This window comes from Phalaenopsis equestris, unplaced genomic scaffold (genome assembly GCF_001263595.1).
Source record: "Phalaenopsis equestris unplaced genomic scaffold, ASM126359v1 Scaffold000036, whole genome shotgun sequence".
NCBI classification, from domain to species: Eukaryota; Viridiplantae; Streptophyta; class Magnoliopsida; order Asparagales; family Orchidaceae; genus Phalaenopsis; species Phalaenopsis equestris.
The window spans coordinates 2802069-2815093 of NW_018164478.1; the positions used below are offsets into that span (position 1 = coordinate 2802069).

Consider the following 13025-nt stretch of genomic DNA (forward strand, 5'->3'; position numbering starts at 1 on the left):
TTTGAACACAAGTAACAGCCATATCTTTAATGACTTGAATATAAGTCATATCAACACATTTCTTCTCGAGAATTTTCTAAAGGATATCTCTTGGAACCTTATCGTAATCTTTTTCTAAATCAATAAAAATCAAATGTAGATTCTCCTTATTATCTCTGAACTTCTCCATCAAACCTCTCAATAAATGTATAGCTTCCATAGTAGACCTGCCAGGCATAAATCCAAATTGATTATGAGAAATTTTCGTGATGCATCTTAACCTATCTTCAATTACCCTCTCCCATAATTTTAAAGTATGACACATCAACTTAATTCCTCTATAATTTGCACACTCTTGTGCATCCCCTTTATTCTTAAAAATGGGATCAAAATACTCTTCCTCCACTCCTCAGGCATCTTTTTAGCCTCAGATCAAAAAGTCATTGCAACATGAGGGCGAAATCTTTAGGTAGTGTCTTATCTACAGTTAAATTTGCCTTCTGAAAATTCGAGCCTCCAAAGCTCTCTCAAAACAAAATAAAAACAAATTGCAGAGAGTCTCTTGAGGTGCGGCCGTAAATTTTTGGAGCCCATAGATTTCGGTGCCCACAAATTTAATTGTCCACGATGGATTTTATCTGTTAGTCTAGTAAGTGTGCATTTTTTACCATTTATTATACTTATCTTAACTACATAACATCTGTCTTCAATAATTGTTGCTCTAACCTTTATTTAATTTAATTTTCTTGGTTTTTCTATACACCTATCTTAGCACTTCTTATTTCTGTCACGCTTATATTAGCTGTCAACATTTTTTTTATCCTATCCAACAATTAGATTCACTCGACATTTTCAGTGTAATTGCAGTTTTATAAAGGTTTTTTGTTAGCTTTCAATGATATCTTCTTGTCACATAATACTTCTGAAGCTCTTCAAACGGAGTTCATTTTCTTGGGACAAAATAACTCAATATATGCATAAAGGAACATTTGGGAGTTGAGTATTTTGCATGAAATCTGAGTACCGCTTTCTATCATTAACCTACCTTCACTTTTGGATTGTCAACAGCAACATGCCATTTATTCTAATATTAAAAAAAAAACAGAAAACATTATTACTTTTATCCACCAATGAAGTAAATCATGCAGCAATTGATTACCTCGACAACTTCTTACTTCTAGGCAGAGAAACGGCTGTCATCATTGAAAGAGCAGCTTTCTGCAATTACCTTTTTATTGGATGTTCTTGAAGTGAAAAAAGAAGAAAGATTGAAGCAGTTTTCTGATATAAAGTCACAGATCGAGAAGATCACTGCTGAGATAACAGAGAATGGCCATAGTAGTACTTTTGCTTGGGAAGAACAAGACCTTTCAATGAGGAAGCTTAATGAATTCCAAACACAACTTCATGCACTCCAGAAGGAGAAGGTATTTAACTATTTATTTAGTCAAGTGCTCTTTTATAAAGTTGTTGAATTACCTCAAAACTTACGTTTAGATTTTAACTACTATGTTTGCTCCTAATTGGTATGATAAAATTTTTTTATTATTATTATACTAATGTTTTGTACATGGATTAATTAGATTTGTATAAAACAAACTTTTTATTTTTCTAATAGGAGGAGCTGCTTATTGAAACGAAGTAAAATGTCAACATAGTACCGTGACTATTTACATTTGGCTATTGTAGTCCCAAAGTGTATAGAAGTGTTGATTTAGTTCTCAGATTTTTTTAATGGAGGCTAAAATAATCCTTTTTGGGGACCATTTCAGCCCATATTACAAAGTTATGGGGATTATTTGGCTCTTTTATAAACTCTAGGATTAAAATGACTCCAGCAAAGAGTCGGAGGATCATTTTAACACTTTTCTCATGTAACATTATTTCTTTAGATATTTAAAATATTTTTATAATGATTCTTATTTCTCACATATGCTACCTTAGTCATTAAGCATACACCAGATCATTTTAATATAATTTTTGCTATAAGCTAATTGGTAAAACTGGCAATCATAGTAAAAATTACAATTTTGTATATTTTCAAAGTTAATCTTATATGGGATATCATCTTAACTTGTTATGAAACATCCTTTGAATATCTAACATAAACTGTTCCAAAAGCGAATGATATTCTGTTCTTCACTTCATGTCAATCATATGTTCAACTTATATTTGAATCATCAAATTACAACCGAGGAAGATTCTTTGTGAGAATATCTGTGAGTTGGTTTGTGGATGGGACAAAAGGAACACAAATTTTGTTTGAATCAAGCTTTCCCTTAATAAAGTGACGATTAATCTCTTCATTCTTGATACGATCATGTTAGACTGGATTATGAGCACTAATGATGGCGGCTTTATTTTCACAAAATAACTGCATAGAAATGGGGACTATCATACGTAATTTGCGGAGCATGATGCACAACTATATGACTTCACATACCCCTAGGGACAGAGCGAAACATGGCTTTAGCACTGCTACGGACAACCACAAACTATTTTTTACTTTTTCATGTGACAAGGTTTCCATCGTCGATCATGGATAGACCCAACCCATTCAACATCTTCCTTTTTGCCCCAGCCGCCTGTGCTTGCTGTTGTCCAGCTGTTTCCCTGGATGCTGTTTGCTATCCAGCAGCTTTCCCTGTACCGTAACTCCCTTTCCTCTGATTGTCCAGCCATACCCCTAGGTGCTGATTGCTGTCCAACAGCTTTCCCTGTATCGTAACTCCCTGACCTCCCCTGCTAGTGGCCGTCCAACTGTCTCCATAATATCCTACAACAAATGGCCCACCCATCCTCCTTCCAACAGCTCCCCTATCACAACAATCCCCTCCCAACAACTTCCTTGGCTGCCACACCTCTTCCCTCCAAACCTCTTGACTACCTCACCTATTCCAGAAGCCCCCTTTCCCTGCGACCGCTCCCTCTCAGCCACCCTTCCTCCCAGCAGCCTCTCTAGGGCTGCATAGCCTCTCAACCACCCCACACTTGCTATCCAGTGGAGTTCATCACCATCGTCCTTACCTTCGGGTTCTGTCTTATGTTTATTGTCCTTTATTTCCTGTTGGCGGGAGTTATTGTAATCTATTTGAATTTCAATAATAATACTTCCATTTCTATTAGGGTTTAGGTTAACTCTGCTAGCGTAACCCTAATCATATCCTAGGGTTTCCTAGCATTTTCCACAAGCCAAAAATTTTCCTTTCTACCACGAAATAACCTTTCCACTTCCGCAAATTCCAAACCCTAACCATACCACCAAGAAGATATATTCCTAGCCTACCTTTGAAGAGATATGACAAGAGCTCCATTGTCTTCAACAGAGGCTTGTGGAGATTGATGAGATAACCCAGGGAGAGGTTATCGTCGACTGAGATCTGGAGAGTCGAAAGGGAAAAAGAGGAGGATTTGAATTCCTTCCATAGAGAGAATTTCAGCCATGAAGAAGGTGGACCACGATGATTTAGAATCCAGTACCAGAGGAAGCATAAGGAGGGGTATCTGAATCCCTTTCATAGGAGATTATTTGGAGGGCACAGAGACTTCGACATTAAAGTAGATCTGTCAGAGTTTGATAGAGGTATGAATCCATAAGACTTTATTGATTGGCGACAATCTGTTGAACGGGTCTTCAAGCATAATGATGTGTCAAATGATAAGAGGGTGAAATTAGCTGCTATTAAGTTGGGTGTTTTTTGTGGTGGGAAGAGTTAGAGAAAAAGGAAAGACAACGATAAGATTATTAGCTGGAAGAAGATGAAGAAAACAATGTAGTGGAAATACCTCCCAACCCATTTATGCCAGGATATATTTCTGAGGCTCCACAACCTGTAACAGAGTGATCTTTCAGTAGAGGAGTTCATGATGTAGTTTGTTTAGTTATCTGATGTGATGTGATTTGGTTGAGCCAGAGGAACATATCATAGCCCGTTATCTGGGGGATCTTAAGTTCACTATTAGCAACAAAGTGCGGCTGCAACCTTATTCGATATTGTGAGATGTCTAGACCTTAGCACAGAAAGTAGAAAGACAACAAAAATAGAGTAGAAAGTCACCACCAATTAGGCAGCCATTCATAGTTGGAGGCATCGACAGGAGCACACCTCAGGGAGTTGAGAAAACTAGTTTGGATATGGATAAAACCACCCCACTGAGAAGAAGCCTAAGAAGAGTAGCATGTCTGCCTGCTACAATCATCACTAAAAAATGTTTCAAAACGCCACAGATTTGGGCACCTTGCCTCCAGCTACCCGAAGAGTCATATCTTTTATCGAGCATGACGTCATGGAAGAGGTTAACATTGAGGAGAAATTTGAGGAACATGGTGAGGTGTACCTTCTACCACCAAATAAAGGAGAAGCACTTGTGGTTTGATGAATCCTACTGGCTGAGGATATAAGGGATCCGTAGTGACTTTATCACAATATCTTCTACACCTGCGGCATAGTGAACGAAAAGGTATGCGCTCTCATCATCGATGAGGGGAGTAGTAAAAATGTGGCATCTACACAAATGGTAGAGAAACTGGGTTTCATGATGCAGAGGTACTCCCAACCATATTCTCTGAAATGATTGGCGAAGGAGAATAGAGTCAACATTGACCAGAGATGCCTGTGGTGTTTTCAATTGGGAGCAAGCTACAAGATCAGGTGTGATGCGATGTGGTCCCTATGGATGCCTGTGACCTTTTGTTAGGGAGACCGCGACAGTTTGACTGGGGAACTCAACATGACGGATTCAAAAGCACATCCCTTCACCAAGGATGGGAAACACATCATCCTACTTTCTTCGGCTGTGACCGAATTACAATAGCCTTTATCACTAGAGCAGCATCAGCGGGGTCAGTTTTGTTGACGACAAGGGATGATAGGACTGGACACCAGCTCCAGACACGAGACAGACATGACAGAGAAGCTTTCAGGATGTCAATGTCGATACCTTACCGCAAGCACCACCAGAATGCTGGAAGGTTTAGGTTACCCCCACTTCAGATCTGGTTAATCCGACTAGTGAATACTTTAGGAGTAGTTAGCAGCATAGATGAGACACGCAGAGTCAATTCACTTAAGTAGCAGACTCCCAGAGGACTAGATCGATGGGAATGTTTGCTCGTAAGTTGGAAAAAACTCTCAGGTACTGTGGAGGACGGTGCATTCGCTAATGGGATTTGAGTGCTGCTAGGATTACAGACAAAGAACTAGAAACTTCGATGAATTTAGTCGAAGCTCCCAACCTTGAGCAATTAATGCTGTAGTTTTTTTCCTGCATAATTTTTTCATGATGCTGTAGCTGCTATAGTACCGTGAGAAAACATATAGTGGGAGACGAGAGTCGAATTGCCAAAATAATCCTGTGTTTCTTGTTTTGCCGCTTCTTCCTCCTTCCTTTCTGGTTGCCGCCCAAAGGGAAAACCTTTCCTTTCTATTTATTTATTAACTATTACATGCGTGCGTGTTTGCTAAATTAAGGTTATGTTCTGGTGAGTTTTATTTCTGATTTTTGTCAGGATAGCCGCCAATGTTCTTTTTTCTTTTCTAGGGATGTATTCGATGGTGCTCTGGCTGTAACACGTCCCGAGGTAGTGTGTTCTTTCTTTTATTGCTTGTTGCCACCCTCAACTTCTTGCAGCTGCATCCATTCACACTCTCTTATTGCTGCCGCCCTCCCAACATCTTCCTTTTTGTCCTAGCCGCCTGTACTGATTGTTGTCTAGTTGTCTCTCTAAATTAGGGGTGTAAAAAATTGACCCAACACGCCAACCCAACTAGAACTCGACTCGAAAAATCTTGGTTAGGGTTGACCCGAATATTTTTTGAGTCGGAATCGGGTCAGAGAATTTGACCAGTTTATTATTCGAGTCAGGTTTGGGTTGAGCCCAAAAACCGAGACATGACCCGAATAAGCACGAAATATCTGGTCGGGTTTGGGTTAGCGGGTCAAGCTCAGGTTTGGGTCTTAGTTTTTTATCTTTTATTATTCCGGTTGACCTTATTCGGGTCGGACCCAAACCTGACCCGCTGACCTGACTTGACGCCCCTACCCTAGATGTTGATTGGCTTTCCCTGTAACGTAACTCCCTCCCCTCCCCTGCTAGTGGCTGTCTGGCTGTCCCCCTAGACACTTATTAATGTCAAATAGCTTTTCCTGTACAGTAAGTCCCTCGCCTTCCCTTCTAGTAGCTGTCCAACTGTCTCCATAACATCCTATAGCAACCGGCCCACTCGTCTTCCTCCTTCCAGCAGCTCCCTTATCATAGCAGGCCCCTCCCAACAACATTCTTGGCTGCCACAGCTCTTCCCCCACAGCCTCTCGGCTGCCACACCCCCTTGCGGCTGCCCCTCTTACACTCCTTTGCGGCTGCCTCTCTTTCTCCCAACCATCTCCCTGGTGCTACCCTTCCTCCCAACAGCCTCTCTAGTGCTGCCATAGCCTCTCGACCACCGCCACACTGCTTGTCAGCCGGAGTTCATCACCTTCGCCCTCGTCCTCAGCCTCGCCCTAGGGTCTTCTCTTATGTTTCTTGTCGTCTATTTTTTTTTTTGGAGAGTTGTCGTTGTAGCCTATTTGAATTTGATTCTCATTTACACTATTAATGAACTCCAGTTATTTCTTTTTTCTGTTAATTGCAGCAGCTAGGTAAAAACCTATAATTAAGGTATTTTCATACAATTGTAAATGCATATGAATGCTTGTATCAAATCTCATTTAATTTGGGTGTTTTTTTAGTTCCTTTCCAAATTAACATGTTTGGTTGCTCTGCGGACTCCATTGGCATGAGCACATTCTTGTTACAAGTAGTTGGAAGGAAATTAAGGGGTGTTTAGCTACATAATGAATTTAGCGTTAATAGAATTTAGTAAATCTGGATTTATTAAATCCACCTCCTTGCTAGATTTATTAAATATGGATTTAACATGAATCGAATGTAAAATTCAGATCTTAAATCCGAAATTTCTTAAATTCATAGAACTTGAGTTTTTTTATGTTTGGCTGAATTTACTAAATCCAATGGATAAATCTTATAAATATGACGCTAACAAACACCCCTAAGTGTATAGAGGCAATACAAATTTAATGTCGGGAGTCCTAATTCAGGTAGAATATTCATTTGAACTTATTAGCATGTTAAGTAAGTTTAGATTTTAGGTTTTCATTAAATGGTAATGAACTTGTGATTAATAGTTCGTTTATGTAAGGTGATAATTTTGGCGCTAGCTTGATACTTAAGTTAACTTAAATCACAATATTAAAAACAAATGTTATTATTGAAAACAAATAAGCGGTTACAACCAACAAACTTGAAAAGAAAATTACAACATGACACCCACAAATTTGAAAAAAACAATAGGCACGACTCAAACACTTAATTAGGGTGGATCTCAAGTGGTGGTGGTGGCCGTTAGGGGCTTGGAAAGGTGGAGGCAAAGTTGGGGAGCTGCAGAGCAGTGCGGAAATAGTGGCAAAGTGGCATCTGCTTGCTGTCCTTTGCGACAACAAGCAGGGAATTGCTGTGACAGGCAGTAACTAGCAAGAATCGGCTGTCCCGAGGGACTGGAATGAGGGAGGGCGGCAATGAGGTGAATTTCTAGAGGCGACAACAGGTTCGGAGGAGAAGGTGGCTAGTAAGGTTCAAACTGCAGGAAAACAACGATTTCCAACATGTTTAGGCAGCAACAATGAAGTAGGCTGCAAGCAATGCGAGAATGTTGGGGAATGGTGGAGGCAATTGTGGTAGGCGGCAACAAGCCTGGGAAGGGAGGGAGGTGGCTAGAAATGGTGGAACCACATGAAACAATAGTAAAAGTTGCTGTTCTGGCGGCTGCAATAGGGATGGAGTGGCTGGGAGCAATGTGGGAAGATGCAGAAAAGGGACAAGGGAGATAATCACTATTTAGGGATAGAGATACAAATGAAGAACCTCCCAATCGCTCAGATACAACATTCGAAGGGAGAAAACTGACATCAATAACTATTCTAAACAAGCTCACGCTAATACTAAACCTAGAACATTAGAAATACAAAATATATCATAAGAGGATAAGTAGGAGTGGCTTAAAAGGGTCGGTCGATTCTTCGGAAGGGAGAAAGCTTAGACTGGTTTGGTCCATCGAAAGACTTGGTCGCACGAAACGATGCATGAGACACTTGCCAATGACCTACATTAATTTTGGTTCTAGCCACATCAATGGATTATGCCATCTCATTGATCATGTAGAGAGTGTCTATAATATTGCTTCGAGCCCTCACCATTATCCCACTGTTCAACTTCCACGAATCATATGTGAATGTAGTCACATACCTTAACTTTGATAGCTGGCTCACTTATATTAGATTTTTCTTCAAGCTTGGAGCATGTCCAACTTTATTGAGCTTTCACATTATTTCATTTGACAAATTGATATCAACATCATCCTCTATTTACGATACTGCGAGCCTTGTTATCTTTCAAATAAACTTTCCATTGATTGCTCTTAGTGTAATTTTTAAATACCTATTTGTTGAGAATGCATGGAAAGAGACATCTGAATCTACTATTCAAGTTTCAATACTTGAAACCAAGGAGTCACCTTAGATTTTGCTTGTGAATATATTTATAGAGAAATTTCTGTTTTGGCTTCTACCATCAGTCTTCTTTGGAGCTTTACACTCCTTCTTGAAATGTTCTTTCTTTCCACAGTTCCAACATTTTCTTCTGCCATTTCCTCTACGTGACGCAGGGTTTTCTTTTCTAAACTTGAATCAGTCTCTGCCTGCATTCCTGTCCAAATTCTTCCCTTTATTTTCAAAATTCAACGTAGAAATTGAAGATTCACTGCTTGTTATTTTTCTGTGAACTTCGTCATTCAATACTAACTTTATGATATCATCAAAGTTTAATTTTATATTATCTGAAGAGTTACTCATTGCCATGACTAATTCGTTACAACTGTCCGATAATGACGACAAAATTAACATTGTGCGGATCACATCATCAAATGTGATACCCACAGAACACAATTGTTTAGTCACAGTGTTGAAATTATTCAAGTGCTAAGCCACCGAATTGCCTTCCGCCGTCTTCACGTTGAATAACATCTTCATTAGAAAAATCTTATTTGAAACATAAGGTTTCTCATATATCCTTGTTAATGTCGCCATGGGAGCCACCTTAATTTTCTCATTCATTATGCTGAATGCAACAAATGAAGAAATTGAAAGACGGATCAAATCTAGGGTAATTCGATCTAACACTTCCCATTCTTCTAGAGTCACCATTTCAGACCGGTTCATTTTAGTGGCAAATGTAATTTCTTTTGATGCAACAAATCTTCCTCTTGTATTTTCTAGAACGCAAAGTTCGATTCATTGAATTTCTTCACTTTATAACTTAGTCAGTCATTGCTCCGACTCGAATCAAAAGAATTCAAAAAATTAACCCCGCTTTGAAACAACTTATTGGGATGAAAACTTAGGCTTTAATTGATACAATCAAAACCATACCACTGAAAATGAATCTTAGTGATTCGAGAAATCATGAACAAAATATCAAATATAAACACACAATAAAGTAATCCCAAAAAATACACAAAGATTTAACGTGGAAAACCTTAGAACGGAAAAAAACCACAGAGCCACACCACACTAAAAAATTCACTATGAAGGGAAAAATATACAAAAATTTATACCGCTTGGATTCACTATCTACTCCTTTAGAATTTACAACAATTTCAATCTTTCCTCTATTTATCGCACAAGAGAAATCACACTCCAAAATCCACATTTCTCAACACACCGCACCTTCTATGTACCGTCGAGAGAAAATTTTTCAAGATTGTGCGAGAGAGAGATCAAGTCTCATCACTCTGAATCATGGGATTAAGAACTGAAATGGGGGAAAAACCACTCTTGGTGTGGTCGCCCCAATCCTCGTCATAATTACGCTTGTTATTCTGTTTCAGAGGTTGGAACGAAAGAAACTGCGGCGTAGGTATGCCGTTCTATGCATGGTTACACTGGCTTGGAATTCCTATTTTGGGGCACTGGCTCCGGTTCGGTTGTGGGCGCTCCTTTAGACTCCACGTCTCAACAGTTGGGGTGTGACGTGTTGTGTGGAATTAGGGTTGTTGGGGTTTCATGAAGTAATTATTATGAAAATTCGTCTGAGATGGTGGCATGATAGTAAAGGACATTGATAAGCAAAAATGAGTGGGTAAAAATGATCAATTTTATATTAAAACAATGAGTTAAAGTGTAGGAGGTCTTAAGTTAACACTATTAGTTTGTTGATAAGATTTAGCCAAGCCAAAATGTATAAAGAGAAGCATGTACCTGTATTGATTTGTTAAAAGGATTTCATAAGGGCTGACTTGAGGTGGTTAGGATAATAAGGTGGTTTCCTGCGGACATCTCTCAACATCATAGTCTCTTAAGCTAATTTAATTTGTATTGATGAATATTTTAAATTTTATGCATTTTTTCCGTGTTTATAGGTTCTTTATGATTTGTTAGGAATTCCAGCATCCTTTTTCAGTTGGTGTTTTAATAGTCTATAAAATTTCCGAGCTATTAAGGAACCTTACTGCGTTACATTTAAGAACTGAATGAATTTAGAAAGTATATACTTGGGTGTCTTATCCTCATTTTTCAAAATATGCAGATGCATAACACATTTGAGAATGATTGAAAACATCACTATGTTTTGTTGATATACCTAGTCCTGTGATTACGTTTTGGGATGCACAAGAAACATCAATTCTAGTGTTATTATAGCACTGGCATTGGATGCTTCAACTATCAATGCAAGAGGATTGAGTGGCGAATCTGGATCAAAATTGCTTGAGCCTACCTCCTGTCGACACTAAAAGAAAGTTAAAAGAAAGTTTGGGGGGTCGCCGGTAAGAAGCTGTCGGCAGCCGGAATTGAAATTCCATCGCCCGCTTCGGAAGGACGTTTTAATTTATGTATATATATGTATATAATTTTAGAAAAATATGAAATCAAACTGACCTCATATTTTTCATACTTTAAATGAAAGAACACTCTACCTCAAATCCTGTATCTACCTCGATGGATAAACACAAGACTTGAGGGTGAGACTCGATCAAATAAACTAAGAAAACATATGACATCCGTTTGGGTCTGCAAAACCGTTTTATTTGCCGACAAGTTCCCCTATTTAATACAAATAATTAAATATGGTTTATTTTAAGCTGGATTCGGAAAAACTTCCTATAAGGGCAAACCCCTATAGTTAATTACATCTTAAATGACCTAGGTCACCTAAGAAAACTCTCGATAAAAATCAGGGAGAATGTCTTCAAAGAAGTCAAAAGGATATGACTTTTCGACGAAATCGGACGAAAATGTGTGGAAGGGGAAAGACTCAAATTTGGAACATTGTTGAGGAATCCAAATGGAGAGAAACTAGGGGAGGCCACAGATCCTGTGGAGAACCTCAGTGTGGAGAACCTCAGTGACTTCCCAGGTTCCCAGTCTACCCTATGGTTTAGCTCCAATTTTAGGAAAAAATTATGAAAGTGTTTCGTCCTGCCAATTTTATTTAATTAGGGCTTATATTTGCGTGACAGGGCCACACAAATTGCCTAGAAAATATGATGGTTTACGTCGTATCGGACGACAACCTCGGAACCTAGAACGAGTTTAGGGCTTAAATCGTACAACAGAGCTATGCGAATGCCTAAAGAAAAGGTAGAGGATTTATGTTTCGCTAGGCAAACAACCTCAAAATCCTATGGATTGTTGTTTAATTTCTAAGAAAGGAAATGGTTTTGCTGGGGAAGACATGTTCTGCTGTTGAAGATGGTCGTGCTGCCCACTACGCTAGCTCCAAACTCCTCGACGTGACGAGTTTAAGTTTTCTAGGATGTCCAGTTATAATGTTAAATCAAACGACCCTATGGTTGTAATCCTCTAAACATCCTACGCAAAAAAAGAAACATGCTTGAAGTTATATAATGTAAAGTGTACAACGCAGGAGCAAACAATAGAATGCACGTGGAACAGTAGTAGGCAAAAAAAACAAGAGCAGTATAACATGCTATAGCAAGTAGAAACATGAATAATATAACATACGGTACGGTAGCAGGTAGAAACATAAATGGTATAACATGCTGTATAAGAAGAGCAGTAGCAGGTAGAAACAGGAAACTTGTACGCCCGTGAGATCTGCTGTTCCTTAAGTATAGCAAGCCTAAATGCATCTCAAACTTCGATAAAACAAAGAAACAAAATTCGGACGGGGGGACCGCAAGCACTCGTATGAGACTAGGCTCAACTATATTTATTCTCGAGGGTCCACGAAGGCTACTCGGTCACCCGAATATATAGAACCCGCCACTCATCTAGAAGTGTGTCTTGAACCTCACTTAGGGGGCTATTTCCCATCCTAAACAGGTATTTGCCAGGTTGACAACGCAAGATTAATCAAATCAACCAAATGCTCTCCCAAAATGAGATTTAAAATTTTCCAAACTTCGAAAGAAAATGATCGCGGGGAAACCACCGTCAATATTTCCAAACTCATACTAAGATCGAAATTCCTCCAACTTTCAGATTAATAGATAACCTCATACATTAAATAAGCACGAAATCTTCCATAAAACCAGATAAACACTCACGGCCAGGGTCAATAGAGAGGAGAAAACAACCACCAAAGCTCTCGGCCAAGGCAAGGAACGGGGCCAAAAGAGGTTCTCGGTTAAAGCAAGGGACAGCTGCCAAGACCCACAACTAAAGACAATCCAAGAGACAATAAGTAAGACTTACGGTTAAGACAACAAAGGACCCAGAAAAGAACTGTTAAGGCTCACGGCTTAAGGCAGCAAAGAGCAGCTGCAAAAGCCCACATCCAAAGCACAAGTAAGGCCCACGGCTACGGCAACCCAGAGCACAAAGGGGGCTCACGGCTAAGGCAAACAGAAGAAGCACCAATAGCTGCTACAACGCTCCCCCGACAAACACCGAAGGGCAACTAAAGTAATCCTAATTTTTGGGATGACAAACTTGATTCAATTCCCTACAAGCTTTGATATACATAGGAGAGT

General features: G+C 39.3%; 1 protein-coding gene across 5 annotated transcripts in view; it reads left to right on the top strand.

Moving 5' to 3' along the window:
• LOC110018955 (serine/threonine-protein kinase BLUS1) overlaps positions 1-13025 on the top strand; it is a 96941-nt gene that overhangs the window by 7281 nt on the left and 76635 nt on the right. The window lies entirely within an intron of this gene.